The sequence below is a fragment of the Pseudopipra pipra genome, chromosome 4 (assembly GCF_036250125.1).
Source record: "Pseudopipra pipra isolate bDixPip1 chromosome 4, bDixPip1.hap1, whole genome shotgun sequence".
NCBI lineage: Eukaryota > Metazoa > Chordata > Aves > Passeriformes > Pipridae > Pseudopipra > Pseudopipra pipra.
Window position 1 is genome coordinate 56057255 of NC_087552.1, and position 20427 is coordinate 56077681.

The window sequence follows — 20427 nt, forward strand, 5'->3', positions numbered from 1 at the left end:
AGCCTATGGTATCAAACATTCAGCTCTACCAATCAATATCTGTGTTAAAGTATATGTGTGTGATATGTTTAAGAGTTATTGTTATCTTCAATCTCTCTTTTATACTGTAAACCAACCTATTCTATAATCAACAAAACACACAAGCATATTAATGCAATCATAGCACCTTGACCATCTTGGCTTAATTTGTGAAGCATAGGCACTATAAGGTATTGTATTACTTCTTGGTTGTGACGTAGAATAAATTTATCCTAATGGTTTGTTACTTCAGAAATAGGAAGTTCAAGGCCAAAAACTGATGTGAGATTCCATCTTATTATTAGATATTGTTTGATTATTTCCATGAGGAAATAAATAGACTATCATATTCTAGCTTGAACATAGTTATTATATTTCTTACTAATTTTGACTTTTCCAAAACTTCTGATGCACAGTGAAAATATTTCTCATTAATTCTTATTCAGAAAACTTATTTCATTTAGGAAAATAAAATAAAACCGTGAAGATACTCTCAAACCTTGTTGACATACTAGCATCAGTGGAACATCATAGGAAATAGTACAGTGTGCCACATTGGATTAGAAATCTCTAGTGTAAATATACAAAATACAAGTAACAGAAAATTCTCAACAGAAAACACCTATGCTTCTACTTCAAAATAAATATAAGAACTGAAATATTAAAAAAAAAAACCAAAGAATTTTTGTGACATTTTTACTAATATATTAGATTAAATAAATCATTGTTATTGTTCACTTTTACAATAGAAATGTAAAAATAATCATTAAATCATCAAAATACATATATGATGACTTTACAAAATATTTTCATGAGATTGTAGCACACCATAAATGGAACATAGTGCTAATATATTAATGTTATTGCAGTTGGCGATGGCACAGTTGAGACCCTCTGGGTAAGGATTAAGGGACAGACAAATAAAGCAGATGTCATTGTGGGAGTCTGCTACAGGCCACCCAAGATGATACCACCAATGAGTTATTCTTTAAGGAACCAAGGGACACCTCTAAACCAGCCACCTCTGTCCTTATAGGGTACTTCAACTTGCAAGATATTAACTGGGAATGTCACAGAGCTGGTACAAAAAGGTCCAGAAGATTCCTAAAACACCTGGACAATACCTTCTTGCTACAGGTACTAAGGGAGCTGACTAGGAGAGGTGCCTTCCTTGATTTATTACATGTTAACAAAAAGGGTCTCATGGGTGAAGTGGCGGCTGGTGGCCGTCTTGGCTATAAGCAACCATGAAGCAGTTGAGTTTAAAATCTCTGGTGACAGGAAGAAAAACTCCAGCAAAATTTCAACTCTGGATAAGAGAATAGACTTCAGGCTCATGAAAACCACTTTTGAAGATGGTGGGATCCACCACTGCTGGTCACGTTTCAACTACCACCTGCTAAGAGCACAAGAGTGGGAAATTCCAAAATGTCAGAAAACCACAAGGTGAGACAGAAGGCTGTCTTGGCTGAGCAGAGATCTTCTGACAGAGCTAAGGGTAAAAAGGAAAGTGTATGTCCAGTGGAAGCAAGGTCAGGTGATGCGAGAAAACTACAGAGATCCTGTTCACCATTGTGACCAAATTTGTGCAGACATAACTCAATTAGAATTGAAGTTGACCAGTACTGTAGGGGACAATAAAAAGGTCTTTTAAAAAATTTTAATAGCAAAAGGCAGACTGGAAAAAACATCAGCCCATTACTTGTTGAGGGTGGTCACCTCACAAGCAGGGACATAGACAAAGCAGAGATATTTAATGCTTTTTTCATCTCAGTCTTCAAGACCAGTGAGGGGTTCTGGGGCTTGCCAAGCCCTGAGCTGGAGTACCATGATGGCAAGAATGATAAACTCCCATCCAACCCCAAAACTGCATGGTATTTTCTGCTCCAGCTGGATCTCTACAAGTCTGTGAGGCCTGACAGGAATACTCAAAGTGATGACTGATGTAACTCTTAAACCTCTTTCAATGACTTTTCAACAGTCTTGGAAATATGATGAGGTCCCAGATGACCAAAATCTTAATTTCCTTTCGCAAAAACATTGCCCACCTAGCTGATCAAGGGAAACCTTGATGTAATCTTCTTGGATTTCATTAAAGCTTTCGATTCTGTCTCTCACGGGATCCTTCTGGACAAAATGTCCATTATACAGCTGGATAAATACATCATGTAATGGGTGAGCAACTGGCAAGCAGCTGGCTCATGAGTTGGGTACAAAGGGTTATAGAGAATATGTTTACATCAGGCTGGTGACCAGTCACTACTGGGGTTCTGCAGGACTACATTTTAGGCCCAGTTCTCCTCAACATCTTCATAAATTACTTGGATGAAGGACTAGAAGGTATACTAAGTTTGATGATGATACTAAACTGGGAGGAGCTGTTGACTGCCTTGAGGGCAGGTAGGCCCTGCAGAGAGACCTTGACAAATGAGAGGGCTACCAACTGTATGAAGTTTAACAAAGATGAGTGCCAGATCCTGCACGTGGGATGGGGCAGCCCTGGATGTACATACAGACTGGGGAATGATAGACCGGAGACAAGCTCCACAGAAAGGGACGCGATGGTCTTGGTCAATGGCAAATTGAATGTGCCCTGGCAGCCAGGAGGGCCAACTGTGTCCTGGGGGCATCAGGCAAAGCAGTGCCAGCCAGTCAAGGGAGGGGATTGTCCCGCTGTGCTCTGCACTGGTGCGGCCTCACCTTGAATAGTGTGTGCACTTTTGGGCACCACAGTATAAGAAGGATATAAAGCTACTAGAGAGCACCCAAAGGAGGGCTGTAAACATGATGAAAGACCTAGAGAAGAAGCCACACAAGGAGCACCTGAGGTCACTTGGTTCGTTCAGACTGGAGAAGATTGAGGCAAGATCTCATCACAGTCTACAGTTTTCTCATGAGGGGAAGCAGAGGAGAAGGCAGTGATCTCTTCTCTCTCATGACCAGTCACAGGACATGAAAGAACTGTATGAAGTTCTGTCAGGGGAGGTTTAGTTTGGATATTTGGAAAATGTCCTTCACCCAGAGGGTGGTTGGGCACTGGAACAAGTTCCTCAGAGAAGTGGTCATGGCACCAAGCCTGACAGAGTTCAAGAAACATTTGGATAATACATGGTGTGATTTTTGTCGTTGTTCCTGTGACAAGCCAGGAATTGGACTTGATGACACTTGTGGTTCCCTTCCAATTCAGGATATTCTATGATTCTGTGAGTTTATAGCTTTTTTCCATTGATTACCGTAACTGGCATGTTGGCTTTCTGTGGTGCCAACAAGGTAAAGATCATAACTGCTTCTCTATGACATTCTTAGCTGAAATTTTAAGTATTTATCAAGCCATGAAAAACAAAGAACACATTACTAGTCTACCACTAGTAACTCACGCTTTTAATGAAAGTCAAATTATTAATTTAGGCTCCCTATAGAGGCACAGAGAAACATATTCAGGTTAGGAGTGGGGCCCGGTATACTGAGAAAGGAACTGACAGATCTGTTTTTGAGGAAACGGTGAAAATGTCAGTCTGGGGGAGGGGGAGCAGTACTGTACTTCTGAGCTTTTTTATCACTTCAAGACATGAGACCCTTTTCCAGATTTCAGTTAACTAACATTCTTCTTTCAAAATTGATGTACATATCCTACAAATTCAGTCCAAAAGAAGAGAGGGTATAAATAATTTTCTTCCTAATCCCCCCATATCCTCTTTCATTAGTTCCTTTGCATCTCAGTGATTACGCTGCTTGTCTAAAGAGATAGGTTCAATTATCTTCTTTATCTCAGAGGATCTGGATCTGTCTCCCCCATTATAATGCTCTGTCCATAAAGTTACACGTATTTTGGAAAAACCTCAAAATTCTTTTTTTTTTAGAAATCCCTTTGTTTTGCATGGAATAGCTAAACATTTATTGACCGCCTAAGTAATAGAGGAAATAAGATGGCATACCTCAGAGAGGTGCACCCATGAGTGGGCAGAGATCTGTGTTTCTCCTAATTTTCTTTACTTCACAAATACAGAACATTTTGTATTCAGCATATACTTAACTTTATTGTCTTCTGTAAATTCAGTTTGTGAGCTCAAGCACAACATTTTCCAAATGAGCAAATAGTATGCCACTGACAGTAGCACTATGGAGAGAAACTATATCATTCATATTCAGGTCTTATATGGCAACATGTTAAAAAAGATTTAGTCCTGTTCACACATTTGTGATTTAAATGTGTTTCCTCCCTGTTTTTTTTTCTTTTCCTACAGTAAATATTCTGTGATACAAGTCTAATGACCAAATTACCATATCAAAGAAAATCAGTGTGGCAAAAGGCACTGATAGGTATCTTTTTCAGCTGTATAGGGAAAAGCCAGACTTTAAAGAACTCCCTCAACCCAGATTACCTTTTTTCCCTCAGGGATTTCAAAATTCACCTTATAGGAGAATGCAGAAAACTTGACACAGTTTTTAAAGGAAAAAAAATTTTTAATTTGATGACCAGTCTGTTTGGAAAGGATACATTTTTTGTTCTCTCTAAACCACTTTTCGAATACTGACTGAATCTGGAAAAGAAGTATCTCCAAAATTAATTTGGCAAGGCTACCTCTTGACACAGATAAGACAAAGGCAGAGGTACTCTCAAGTTCTTGACACAGAAAAGATCATTATTAAATACTTATGGGTGTAACCAATCTGCTCAATAGTTCTTTTGCTATTACAAATGACTCTGACTTTTTTCTTCTTTCATTGAGGCAATGGATGTGACATATTCACCAAATGCTAGAGGTGACTGGGTAATTTTGAAGGATATATTGAACTCTTCATAGGAGTTTCATGACATCTTCCTCTGCTTGCTCAGTCACTTTCTATCCACTGGGAAAATCTCTTCAAATTTCAGGTACTTTTATACCCTCTTTGTTACCTTGTTGCATGATATTGTCATTGCTAGCAACAAGGGGCAGACATTGAACTGAATTTGCATGGCCTCAGGACTAAGGCTTGTCAAGCCTGTTTTCTCTTAGCTTTTTTTTCCTACCTTGGTGGCTTGGTTTAGATGTAAGAGCAATTTTTCTAACTGACTGGGAAGTTATGGCTAACTTGTTTATCTTCGTACAACATTGCCATGACTTTTAAAGTCTGCAGGGAAAAATAGATCTGATGTGACAACACAGGCCTTGAGAAGTGGAGACAGAGAACACAGCCTAGATTTAAATAAAAATTCTTTGAACTCTGTTCCTTGAAACTATGAGTTGAGATGTTTTGGATCTAGACGCAGGTAAGTAGCCAAAATTTATGTCAGCCACCTAGAATGGGTTTGTCTCCCTCGCACTGGAAGAAGATTTGCAAGAAGAGGCTGTGTTGACTTAAATCTGCAGAGAATTTGTCCCACAGGATATGTTTAAATTAATTCTACTGGAATTTTTTGTAATGAACTATTCATAAAATGTTATGAACAACTCTTGTAATTGCCTAGAATTTCTTTTGAAAAAATGTACATCAGTAGATTCAAAGCACTATGTGGACTTTCCAGTCTGTTAATATCTGTCAGTATTATTGCCTAGAGCGATACCAGAAAGGAAGAGAATCTAGATGAAGAATGTAAAAATCTGTCTACTGGGTGAGGAAGAATTTATATTATTTTTCTGTCTTTTTCTTTGCCCTTTTCCTTTCTATATATGTTTATCTGCCTGGTTTTTTTTTTCAATAAGTGCTGTAGCAATAAAAAACAGATGATGCACCTGAGGGTTCATTCTAATAAAACCGTGAAGAGATTGTATTTTGTGGTACTTGTTTCTGTTTCCTACTAAAAGAAACAAGGTATTAATGTCAAAATAAATGCTATTCCACTTAATATACTAAAAGTCAAAACACATTACTGCATTTCAGTAGCTCAGAATACTGCCTATTAGCAGTATTAAGATTAAGGTAATCAGTATCTTCATGGTGTTTCCTGAGACATTGATACCTATCAAGATTTAGGTTGCTAGAGTTCCACCTATCTTTCTTACCTACCTACTCTATGGCAATGACAGACAAGTGAAAGCCTGATCAAGACTGCACTGAAATCATTATTTTAGGATAATGTTTAAATCTTTTAAGAGTAAAGCATAGTTTGTTGAAGACTGTTCATTTTTATATGTGCAATAAGACATAAATCATAAATACTGATCTTCTGCTCAAGCTCCATAGACTGATAAATATAATTCCATTATGGATACTTGAAGAAGCAAAATGATCAGTCCTTTCTAATCTCTCTCTATGTCCCTCTCCCCTCATCTCTATTTGTATTCTTTGCTACCTCCTAGATACTGAGGTACAACAAAAGGAATTATACTGCTTACCACCTAGGTGATGGTCAGTCAGCTAGATCTTCTTTCCATCAAAAAATAAAATTTCCAACAAATCTTTCCATACCTTTTAATGGCTAAACCCTTGCACCTGAACATTAACATTCACATTTAATGCATGAAGATAAATGTATTTTTTATGAGTAGACTTAGGGATCTGCTCTGTTGTAATGTCAACCTAAAACTGAATACATAGAGCATCAAATTAAACATTGCCGTTGGTTAGGCTTAGCCCCAGTTGTCATCAAATTATGAAAACAAATCCAAAACGACCCAAACCAAAGAAGAACTGTATTCTTTTTCTTGATTTTGATGTTAAGAAAAAAGTCTGATTGCAGTTATTTTCACACCTGACATCAGACATCAACATCTGGTTCATACAGCCATGGAAGGCATTGTGGAACTGTATTTAAGGGGAGTTTAATACATGGTTACATGGACTTTTCAGTGCTTTCCAAAACTTTAAAAGATTTTTTTTTCCATCCAGTTCCTGACCAAATCAAATTACTAATATCATTATAATGATATGCAACTAAATATTTTTTGAGGACAAAAAATGCATATGATTGGATTAAAAAAAAAATTGACTAAAATCCATATTTCCAAAATGTGTTTCCAAACATATATTCCTTCATGGGCCATGAACGGCTGTACAGAAGATTCAAAAAGAGAACTCTGATGTTCTCCACATCTTAATCTTTTACTAAAAAAATGAAGGCAAATCCAAAGGATGATGTGCTTGCAAAAGAAGCTTTTGAAATTCAAATGACAAAGTGCTACCTAGAGAGACATTTTCCTGAGAAAGTAAAGGGCCAGATGCCACAGTTCTGAGCTGTGAAATGTCCTGTTTATTCTGTGTGATGCAGAAACCGAGAAAGAGATTTTACAGTTTAGCATTATTAACTATTTAACTCATTTTCAAAACATATAATAAAGAAAAAAGGTCATACTGGGATGATTATTTCCTCGCAGTGATTGTTTTGATGGGGGGGAGGCATGAAAAAATATAGGAGAGACATGCGAACATATATAAATTAAGATCCATAGGCTTGCAACTCAGCAAGATGGAGTTACAGTGGGGGCTTTATCAGCTCCCCTAGATGTAAAGCAGAGACAGCAATACTTCCTTTTTTGGAAAAAACTTTAAGATAGGCAGGTGGATTTCAGCAATGGTGAGGTATAACATAATAAGGAATAAAAATTCTACCCCCAAAAATGATGGAAATAATTTGGAAAAAAAACCTTGTAAAATTGTCTAAATTCAAATAAAAGCAATAAAAAACCTATACATTTTTTATATGAACACATTAATGAGCCATCTAAATAACAGCTGAGCAGTGTCTATAGTGCCAGCTCTCGGTCTTCTGTAGAGGGAGAACTTTTGCTGCTGGTGCTATTAAAACAGAAAACAACAAATAGATGTGCTATTCTCTTCCAATGCAATGTATTGTAAAAGTTTTAGAGATAATTGAGTTGCTAAACAAACATCCAAGATGCTTTCATCTACTTACAAGTTAAATATTCAAGTATGTGTATATTTGCATATTTTTTTAGTTATGAACATTATGTCTTCATCCGTTTCTGTCGAATATCTTGGACTTCAAAACTGATCATTTTGCCAATTGTATGATATTTCTTTTCATCTATTTAACTGGATTTTCTTGATGCCTTCAGTCTCACTAGTCCTTTTTTTTATGCACTGAGGATAAATATTAGATCTGCAATACAAAGAATATTGATTCATAGTTTCAAAAAAACAGAGAACAATTTCAGGCTTACAAGGCAGACATCCTGGTGGGAGTCTGCTATAGACAAGCCAACGAGGATGAAGAGGCAGATGAATTTTATAGGTGGCTGGCTGACATTTCATGATTGCTAGCCCTTGTTCTTGTGAGAGACTAACCTGCCAGATGCCTGTTGGAAACTCAACACAGCAGAGAGGAGGTATTCTAAGAGGTTCCTGGAGCATGTGGAAGATAATTTCCTAACGCAGCTGATAAGTGAGCATACCAGGTGTTGTGCCCCACTAACCTGCTGTTTACAGAGAAGGGCTGGTGGCAGATGTGGTGGTGGGAGGCTGTCTTGGGCACAGCAACCACAATATGATAAGAGTTTTTGATTCGTGGTGAAGTAAGGTAGGGAGCCAACAAAACCTTCACCTTGGACTTCTGGAGGGCAAATTTTGGCTTGTTCCAGAGGATCTCTTGTAAATAGTCCTTAAGAACAAAGGGGTCTGGGAAATCTGAACATAGTTTAAGAAGGAAATCTTAAAGGTGCAGGAATAGGCTGTTTTGTGTGCCAAAAGACAAGCTGTTGGGGAAGAAGACCAGCGCCTGGCTGAACAGGGAGGTTTTGCTGGCACTCGGGGAATAAAAGAGAGTTTATGACCTTCGGAAAAAGGGACAGGCAACTCAGGAACAGTGCAGATATATTGGTAGGTCGAGACAAAATTAGAAAGGTGAAACCACAGATAGAACTCTATCTGGCCACTACCATAAAAGATAATAAAACATGCTTTTATAAATACATTAACAGGAAGAGAAGGCCAAGGAAAATCTTCATCCTTTATTGGACTCAGGGGGAAACATTGTAACCAAGGATAAAGAAAAGGCTGAGGTACTTAATGTCTTCTTTGCCTTTACTTTTAACAGAAAGACCAGTTATTCTCAGGGCAACTAGCCCCCTGAGCTGGTAGACATGGACAGGGAGCAGAACAGACCCACTGCAATCCAGGAAGAAGCAGTTAATGACCTGCTGTGTCATTTAGACATTCACAAGTCTACAAGGCTGGATGGGATTCATCTGAGGGTACTACTAAGGGAACTGGCAGAAGAGCTTACCAAACCACCCTCCATCACTTATGAGCAGTCCTGGTTAACTGGGGAGATCACAGATAACTGAAGGTCAGCCAGTGTGTAGCCTATTTACAGGAAGGATCAAAAAGAGGATATGGGGAACTAGAGATCTGTCAGTCTGAGGTAAGTGCCTAGGAAGGTTATGGAACACATCACTTCGAGTGCAATTTCACGGCACATACAGGACAACCAGGGGATCAGGCCCATCCAGCATGGGTTTAGGAAAGACAGGTCCTACTTGACAAACCTGGTCTCCTTCTACAACCAGGTGACCGGTCTAGTGACTTAGGGGAAGGCTGAGGATGCAGTCTACCTGGACTTCAGTAAAGCCTTTGATACTGTCTCCAATGGCATTCTTCTGGAGAAACTGGCAGCCCATGGCTTGGACAGGTGCACTCTTTGCTGTGTTAAGAACTGGCTGGATGGCCGGTCCCAGAGAGTGGTGGTGAATGGTGCTGCATCCAGTTGGCAGCTGGTCACCAGTGGGGTTCCCTAGGGCTCAATATTGTGACCAGTCTTGTTTAATATCTTTTTCAATGACCTGGATGAGGGTATTGAATGCACCCTCAGTAAGTTCACAGACGACACCAAATTGGGTGGGAGTGTTGATCTGCTGGAGGGTAGGAAGGCTCTGCAGAAGGACCTGAACCAGCTGGATTGATGGGTCGAGGCCAATAGTATGAAGTTCAATAATGTGAAGGCTGGGTACTGCACTTTGGCCATAACAACCCCATGCAGCACTATAGGCTGGGTGTGGAGAGACTGGAAAGTGGCCCAGTGGAAAACGACCTGGGGGTGTAGGTCAATAGATGGCTGAAAGTGAGCTGCCAGTGTGCACAGGTGGACAGAAGGCAAATGGTATCCTGGCTTGTACCAAAAATAGTGTGGCCCCTAGGACTAGGGAAGTGATTATCCCTTTTTACTCAACACTGGTGAGGATGCACCTTGATTATTGTGTCCAGTTCTGGGCCCCTCACTTCAAGAAAGACATTGTGGTGCTAGAGTGCATCCAGAGAAGGGCAAAAAACTGTGAAGAATCTAGAGAGTAAGTGAGGAATGGCTGAGGGAGCTGGAGTTAGCCTGGAGAAAAGAAGGCTCGAGGGAGACCTCATCACTCCCTACAACTACCTGAAAGGAGGTTGTAGCCAGGTAGGGGTCAGCCTCCATTTCCATGAAATTAGAAACAGGACAATTTTTCTTGATGCCTTTTTAAGGTACAGAAATACCTATAGAAGCAACAGCTTCACTAATTCAGGGCTCTATCTTCTTATCCATCATTTTGACATGGTGTTTAGTTGCTAAAATGATAGCACAAAAGCCTGTTGAATATTATTAGATAAATCTACAGGGTCAATGCAGTTGAGGTTGGGTTTTTTTTAATATAAACAAAATAATTTATGGAAGAAGTAATAATGGCAAGCATGACAAAAAGATCACCCTAGGAGTTGAACTTTTTCATACATTCAGGAAGTAATTGTACAGATAGAAAGCTCGCAACTTGTTTAAAACTGGATATTATCATTATGTTTATTGTTTTTATTATTTTGAGAAAACAACAGATGTCATGGTCTTTTTATTTACCTTTTGTGTATTCAGGCTTTAGTATTAGTGGCCTGGAGCTTTTGTTCTTTATCCTATAACTAGAAGTTTACTTTTAAAAATGAAAACTGGTCTTTCTACACAGTGAAATTATTCCCAAATCTAAGACTGAGGAGATGCATCAGCTTCAAGATTGTCTCAGTCTGAGGAGACTGGGATGTTTACTAAAGAGGATGAGTTATGAGATAGACCAAACTCCTCTCTCTCAGCAATTGTAAATTCAAAATTAAGGGGCTTTAATTGAGGAAGTGTGGAAATAAACCAGAAGAAATAACAACCCTTTTATTAAAAGATATATGTATGTTGGAAAAAACAGTAACAGAACACAAAAAAACTAGACAGTAGTCCTAGAAAAAAAAAGTCTGAATGAATACTTCTCTGTCCTTTAGCGCAGTCCTAATCGTGGCTTGCAGGGGGCGCTGTTGGGCTCCGGCGGTCACCATGAGGGGAGAGGGGCCCAGGGGGTTGGCCGTCTCGGACCGCAAGAGAAACTGAGAAAGAAATGGGGGGATCCTTCCCTCAGGGGGAGGAAAAAAGGGAAGGGAAGCAGTTCACTCCCACGGGACTCACCGCTGTCCCAGGTGACGGCGTCTCAAAACTCCTCCCTTCTCTCCCGCAGGCACGCAATGCTCCAATGAAACACAGCAGATCCGGGGAGCAGGAAACCAGGCAAGTCGAAGCCAGCAGTCCGAGCCGACCAGGATGAGAAGCCAAAAAACCAGATCCCCAGTCCTCTCTCCAAATGCCTGCAGGCAGACCCTTGTCTCCCTCCGAGAGCCAACTCCACAGTCTGCCTCCCCTCTCTCCAGGCAGCCAGCTCAGCGAATCTCCCAAACCTTCCCCCCCCTCACTCCAGCATTCAATGGGCCATTAGCCAGGAATGCAGTCTGGCCAGCCATTTCTTTTGTAAGGCTAATGACTTTCTCTCATTGTAGTTGATTAACCACAAATAGCCCTAGAATCCAATAGAGAGCTAAGGAAATGAATGAATCACTGGCCTTCCTTTATTTATGGATGGGGCCATCAGTCTGCACTCTCTATAATGTGATATTATCCTAAACTCATTATAAGTAATACTTTGAACATTATATAATGTATTTTGGTGAAAGCCATGAGACTTGCAAAAGAGGAGGTGCTTAAGCATCTAAGTGAATTTTTTTTTCGAACATTCTGCTTGAGTAAAATACCTGCAGTCTGCCTGAAGTGTGCTTATACACTTTAATCATTTAGTGAATGTCAATTTTAGTGGCTTTTCTGAAAATGTCATAAATTAACAGGTTTCTGGGTCAGCCAGTCATCTGAAATGAAACTTCTGGGTCTTCAAGTTTTCTATAAATTCTGGAAAGGTTAGTGAACTCTGACACTAGCCTTTTTTAGAACATGAGCTTCAAGAAGGTAAGGCTTGAAATAGAGTAAGCTTAGATTTCTAAGTAAGGAATATTAATCAAAAAATGTTTAAAAACACTCTTCACTGTTTTCTTTTAGGATTACTTATTTTCATTGGTTCTCCTGTTTTACTCCAGCAAACTTCAGTGATTAGTGGTGCCTAGGAATACTGGTTTGACTGTCAGATATTTCCTATCTGTCTGTGAAGTGAAATGAGGAGTTATATTCATTAAATGGAGAATTTTATGAATACAGATAATTTGAATAATAAAAATATATATTAGAAACTATTTCAATTTCCATGTATGAATTTATGAGTACTTACCACACTTTTAAACTTCTTTAGTATATATCATACAAAAAGTAGAGTTTTTCCTCTTAGCCTTGTGAGGAAAGGTATTTCAATTTTTGTTCAGTAGTGAAAGGAGTCTACGATATTGTGTTTAAAAACTTCATTGTACTAATGTAAAAATTACCCAGTGTACATAATCGTTCAAAAGTGTTACTTCCTTTGTAACAAGGTGTAGCTCTGACACAGCTGTAGTGTGCAGTTTGGTGCACAGAAGTGATGTCTACTGTTTGGGGCATGTAAGCTCTTCTTACAGTTCTGGTCATTTGCTCCCATGGGGTCAGGATGGGGTCAGGAACTGCAGAGCAAACATGACAACCACAGAGCTGGAGGTATACCATATTCCCACAGTATGTGTTCTTTGTAGAAAATGAGAGAAAACCTGAGGACACAATAGCAACTGAAGCGGGAAAGGGCTTGTGCTTTTCATGTACTTGATGGACGAAAATGAAGAGCAAGGAGATGGTATAACTGTATCAAATAGCATGATTAAAAAGTACATATTCTGTTCCGGATAAATGACTGCCAGACAAAATATCATCATCACTTAATAAAGTGAGAGTTTAGTTAACTTATCAGCTGTCACCACTCTTTTATCTTTCATTTTTTGGTATTCACATCAATGATTATGTTTTCAATGCACAAGGAAAAATAAAATTGAACCGTATTAGCTTTACACCTTCTGACTCTGCAGATCTGACAGAAATAAAAGTGTTAAGAGATTATTTTATAGTCAATGAAGTGAGCAGATTTTCTTCATGATACACTGAATAGAGAATTGGGTAAGGTGCAGGTAATATACATTTACTCTGATAGAAATGGTCTATTTAATTTTTACTTCCTTCAATAAGAAAATCCTATGGAGAACCTTGAACAATCATCCTGCACTGTTTCTTAAAATCTGTGTAGAAATGGTAATGTCAAAAGATGAAAAACACAATTTGCTGCCAAAATATATGTAGTTAAAAGCCCTATCCCAAAGTATTTTCTAATAGGGCAATCAGCCAATACACCTGTGATCTTCTTTCCTGAGAACCCCTTATTCAATCAACAGTATAATGAAGAAACATAAAATCATAGAATCATTTAAGTTGGAAAAGACATTTAAGATCATTAAGTGCAAACGTAAACCTAACATGGCCAAGTCCACCACTAAACCATGACCCTAAGTGTCATGTCTCTAAGTCTTAAATACCTCCAGGGATCGTGACTTGACTATTTCCCTGGGCACCCTCTTACAATGCTTTCAGTGAATAAATTTTTTCTGATATCCAAGCTAAACCTTTTCTGGCACAACTTGAGGACATTTCTTCTCATCCTAGACACCTCATGCCTATCCAAAATTGACATTCACAAACTTCAGGGTGTTATAAGGCACATTTCCCCATAGATTTTTATCAATAAGACAATGATCTTGATCTCTGCAGTTGTCAGACTAAAAAAAAAACCCTCCAAAATGATCATCAACAAGACAACAAGCTGACTGATTTGAAAGAAGCTATTTACAAAAGCAAGTAGTGACAGGACAAGGGGAAATGGGGAAGTAGCCTTAAATTGGCAGAGTAGGTTTAGATTAGATATTAAGAAGAAAATCTTCACTTGTGAGAGCTTAGGAACAGGTTGCCCAGAGATGTTGTGGATGCCCTAGTCCTGGAAGTGTTCAAGATCAGGCTGGATGTAGCTCTGAGCAGCCTGGTCCAGTGAAAGGTGTTCCTACCCATGGAAGGGGGGGTTGGAACTAGATGATCTTTAACATCCCTTCCGACCCAGGCTATTCTATGATTCTATGATTCCATAAGTACAAGTAGATTTATCTTCCAGTTGTGAGACTACAGATGTTAGTAGACACCTCTTCAAAGGTACTTTGTCAAAGGGCAATCATCGAATTGTATAAATCTTTTGTTCACTTTGATGTGGTCATTAATACAGAGACTCAAGTCATTTAACACTAAGTAAAAGATAGAGTAGGTCATAAAATCTGTAGTAACAGAATCATAACAATTCAGTGAGAACAAATTTTCAACACATTACACTGAAATAAAGACTGAGGAAGAAAACTTTAGAGGCAGAAACAGAACAAAAAGAGATATAAAGCAATCTGATATTTGTAATAGCTCTATTTCAAGCATGATGTTCTCACTAGGACAGAGTTGTTGTTCAGCAGTGTTGAAAATGAAGAAGCACATAAATGTTGGATACACTAAAATCGAAAGTACATTTCAAGTTGCATTTCATCTGCACTGCATGGGCAGTGATGTAGAAGACAGGATTCACCGACTAACAATTCATGGCAGAGATGAAGACGTCCTTGAAAATGCCCTTAGCATTCTAACTGACCTTTTCTCTTTAGAAAATGATATGGTTTATGAAGCATTTGTCTTCAGGCAAAGCAGACAAAAGGAAATGAAAAACTGACCAGCTTTACTGCCAGATTTTACCAATTGGCATGCACACAGAGTGTATTGAGCTGGATCCTTCAATCAAAATGTAAATCATGTGTCATTACTTATTATCCAGGCTCTGAGTAAGCTTTCTGCAAGCCAGAACTCATGGTTGACAGATTTTTGAACACTAAATAAGTAGTGATATCAGCAGAGATACAGACTCAACACAGAAAAACCAATGTGCAATTTATTAGCATGCCAAAAGGAAACAAGATCATATTCCAAGAAAGCCAAGCCTCAAAAAATAGTGTGGATTTTGAGGTACTTACAGAAGCTGAAGCAGATATCCTACATTGGAAGAGACATTTCTCTTGTAAAACTTTGATAATACTAAAAGCAGAAGAAAAAATCCAAAAAACCCCCATCTAACAAACCTTTATGGAGTTCATCCTATCTCCAGTCACATAGGAGCATAGAAGAGATGCCATGGTGAATTTGAAAAAAATGAAGTAATTTAATCAAGGGGTATGGTAGTACTCAGAGAAAATAAAATACATTATGAAAATCTCCATGGAATGCAAAAGACATAGAAAGAGAAAGTGAGAGATAAAACCGAGGAGAAATATTCAAGAAATACCCATGTTATTTGGGATATGATTTTTCAATAGAAGAATTCACAGAAATTAACTGGAAAAAAAATGCAGATGGCAGAATATGCTACATGAAGCAGATTTAATATTTCAGGAAACTGGAGATTGAAAATGTATCTGGTGCAGAAGAGAAAATGGAAGGATTTTCATAAAAAATAGGGAACATAAAGATCTGGCAGATCAGAGTGTAAGAAAGGATGCATTGTCAAAAATAGATCAGAAAATAAAACACATAATATACTGCTGGTTGAAATCTGAATAACATTGCTAGTAAAGACAAGGAAATACACAGAGCCTAACCTACTATTCTGAATGTTTGAAGGATTTTAGAAAAGAAGACAAGGTGATTTGGAAGAAAGAGGGAAAACAGCAAAAAATCAACAGAATTCAGGAAGGTTCAAAGAGAAAAATTAGTTCACTAGAATTATTAAAATTCAATGACAATATTATGTCAGTGAACAGACAAAGCTGGGCAGTTGGGAGAGGACATGGTTTCTCTGAAGAGTACCTCAGTGCAGAATAGTAAAGATGTCCACATAATTAGAACAGTAAAAGTAATAGCACTTTTTAAAATAAAATTCACAGATTTATGGCACAAATATAATAACACAATAATACTGTCAGGTAAGTCAAACACTCACATCAGAAATAAAACAGTTTGCATGTCATTTGTGTCATCTCTTTTTTTCATGCCAGAGCCCTGGATGCACCAGCAGACCTTGGAGGTCCTGCTCGGCCCCCTCAGTGTCTCTCCCCGCTCTGCCCAGTGCCCAGGACCAATTCTGCACCTCAGCACTGAGCCCCTGACTCAGCAATGCTGCAGCAGGGCCAGGCTCCAGGTTCCCACAGCCTCCCTGGCATGGGCACCACTGCAGGTCCACATCCCAGCCTGCCCTTGGCCTGTCCTCAGCCCCCCCAGAAGTGCCTGGTGATGGGGCTGAGGTGCCCCAGCCCACCCTGGCTGGGCAGAGGGACAATCTGGGCAGTGAGGCCCAGCCCTGCTGCCCCTGGAGGGCCCCTTCTGGCCCTGGTTTCTGGCCCCTGGGAGCTGCCAGCTGCCACCACCGTGACAGTCAGTTCTCCAGAAAAAATTCAGTGTGGTATAGTCTCTCAATGCATAAGCCCTTGCCCATTTTTCCTATGCTATGACCCTCCACCTGAATCACTGAGCCAACAAAACTGACAATGCCAGCTTAAAAAGAAGCTGTTTTCTGCTCTGCATAATCCTTTATTTGCTTACATAAACTATTTCTACTCTACCGTGAATAAAGATATTTTTTCTGCATGTCTACCACTTGAACAATTACTTCATTTTTACTAAACTTTCACGAAATAAGATAATGTAATTATTCCCATTTTACAGCTTAGATATGACATGCAGCAAAATTACAGTGAAAAGCACACACTCATTTTGTGTGCCTGTGAGTTCCTTTCCCAGACTAGTGCCACTAACTATACATTTTAAATCTCCCATTGATTCCAATTAAAGGCCAGAAAACTAGAAAGTCAGATCTCAGTATCTCAAATTCAACAATCAAAAATTTCACCACTACTCTGTTAGAAAACTGAGTAAAGAGGAAAACTGAATGTAAGCAACCACAAGAAGGCAGTAGATCAAATCCTTAGACTATTCAATCACTTTAACTATTACTCATTTTTTTCTCAGAGTATTTGGCTTATTCCACATATGACTTCCTATGTCTACAAAAAAAATTAGATACTCTTCCAAAGAGCAATATGATGCCTATTCCATAGGCAATGTCATCTTATATTTCTGTAACTCATAAATTTCCACATATTTAATTCCTATGTCAAAGAGATCCCTGTGTGCCTTCATGAAAAAAAAGAGTCAAAGGAAAACTTTTTTATGAACCTGTATATATATTTTTTAAGTTATGTAATTTTGTTGGTGAAATAAATTTATGCAAAAATGATGAGGCATTATGTCCAAATGTGAAAAAGCTAGTTTGAAAAAATATGTAGGTCTAACTTTTTAAATGTCTAATAGCTTTTACATGGAAATAAAATATCTTGCATCCCTTAGAGAAGAAAAATTATATATCTGCATATATATATATATATATATATGTAGCCAAGAATTTGTTGTTTGTCTAGTTAAAAACTGAGCAATCTCATCAAAATGCAACAGTTAGGATAGTTACAACAATTCTCATGGCTCAGATGAATACATAAAAGCTTTTGGTGTTTCTTTCCTTCTCAGTCTTGGGAACATTTTAGTTTTGTTTCTTTAACACAGTTTACTTCCTTCTTACTGATCCCCATCTGAAGTTTGAAAGCTGTACATTGGTCTTTCCCAACTTCAGCTGCTGTAAAGGGCTGCTGTTTGTTTTGTAATGATTACCTATGTTTGTCAGATCTTTAGCACATAATCTATTTGCAGAGTTTCAGCAAGTCAGATTAGGTAATACTAACTCAACTACTAGGTAGTTAAAACATATAAAACAAATAAAATCACACCAAGGAGGTTCCACAAAGGTCCTTGAAATGTGACTGATTGATAAGAAGCCTACAGCTTTTTTCAGTAATGGCAAAAATCATAGTAGTCTATGAAGGGATTCCCTTAAATTAGTAAGAAGAATGTCACTGGATAGGATATTCAGAAGAAGTATATTAATGAAACTGAAAAATGTGACGTGGAACAAGTAGTCCTGTGAGCTCTAGTATCTTTATTCTGTTAAAATATTGTATAAACTCTGCTTTTTGATTATAACTCTAATGATATAGCATTTAATTTTGAAATGCTTTGTGACAGGGTCTCCTATTTCCTGAGAACAAAACAAAACTTCTCACCTTTTAATACAGTCTCAAATACATCCCTAAGAAGGATACTAATAGTTTTCTTTACTTTCTGAAATGTTCCTGCAGAGTGACTCCAAACATCTGCATCAGGTCAACCAAAGTAAAACTGTCATCCAGCCTGGCAGATCTACAGAAGTGTCGGGTATCTTTCGGTCACTCATAGTCTACAGAAGTACTTTTGTGCAAAGACAAACAACCGGTTTTGTGGTCTTAGAGAGGAAGTGATTGCAGATGGGTTTTCCAGAATACTGGTTTGCTTTGAGATGATGAGGAAGGAGCTGTTAGCCATAGCTGCTTTGAGATGAAGTATTTCCATTCATATTATAAAAGATGACCATAGCATTTTCCTGTCTTACAGTAAACAAAAAGTAACTATGTTGAAATACCCGAACAGAATTCTCATTTAAAACAGAGACAGAAACTTCCTCTTAAAACAGAGATAGACCAAAATCAAAGCCTTAAAGAAAACCATAATTAATGGAATATGAGTATAGGGAAATGCCCAAGTCAGGAACATAGTGGGTTTTTTCTATAATCTTCCTAAAATGCTCTATGATTCAATATTGTCAGTTTTGGGGCTTGATGTTGGGTTGATTTTATTTAACAATTAAGTTAATACATGTTCAACAGACTTGTTCTGTTTGCATAAGTAGTCAAAATGTTTTATAAAATGGGTGTGATTTTTGGTTTGAAATAAATGTTCAGAGCTGTAGCAAGGACGAATGCCTCTGTGATGTGATGAATAGAAGTAAAACTACCTACCCACTGATTTGGGTAGGAAATTGTAATATACAGTCTCCTCTGGTTTCTTCCAACCTGAATTATTCTATGATCCTATGACATGCAATAAGTTGTGGTGACAGTGGAATGCTGGAGATACAAAGGATCAAGGAGAGACGCAACTCGAACATCAAACAGTCTCATTTGAGCTCTGAATCTCTTAACTTATTAGCAAGATGAGAGGTACGGTGAACATGTAAAAACTCTTATGCTCTTAGCTTATGCTTGTATGTAATTTCAGGATGCAGCAAACCTTAATAACAGCCTTTAAAACTGACAAGTGTCTGTATGGCTGTGTAGTATCTTTTTAGAGTGAGCTGCAATTTTTTGTTCTTTCTCATTTGAGAATTTCAGTGTTCAGATTCTGAACACTGAAATTTAGTCTCCAGGCAACCATCCAGGTCTTTGGTAGCTGGCTAGACACCACTTGAATCATCTCTCCATGTGTAGCAGTTAACAAACAACTGTCTGATGTAAGTCATGGATTGAAATTACAGCAATAAAAGAGGCATAGATTTTCTGGTTGAAACTAAATGGTTCCTGTCTTGACCTGTCTTAACATTATCCAGTGCAATACGTGCTGATGAAAGAAACATTGTGGAAGCAGTGTTACATAGTATAGTGTTTACAAACTCATATGCAAAACTTACCATATTCTAAAAATGGAAAATCTTTTGAAATAGCACATACACATGTATATGTATATCATCTGCATAGGATATAAATGTACATGCACGTGTAGACATATATGCATGGTTACAGATATAGTTCTGTATCTAAATATATCAGAAGAGTGGAATATAACTTATGGCAGCAAGATTCCAATGTTTAACTTTGTCATTTATTTTTCACATGCTACATCCTAAAGACTGTGAAACTAGTCCAGCAGACAATCAATTCATATTACCGTTTTAAAAAAATATCTGTTAAAAACCTACCTGTTAAAAAACTACCTATCAAACCTTTCAAAGCATGCCATTTCTCATGTCCCTAACCCATACTTATTTATCTGGTGTTTTCTGTTCTCATGTGCAGTAATACTGATTCGCAAGTTGAGGAATACTAATGGAGGAGTCCTAGGTTTAGTCAAAATCTGTTAATACAAGCATGTCTATATTTAATTTTGTGTATGTCGAAGCTTTTTTTTTCAGACAGAGTCTCTTTGATACTTTTGCTCTATTTTGATGTATTTACTTTTATTAATTTCATTATTTTTATGTACACAATGTAGTTGAACCTTTTTCTAATCTGAAATTAGGG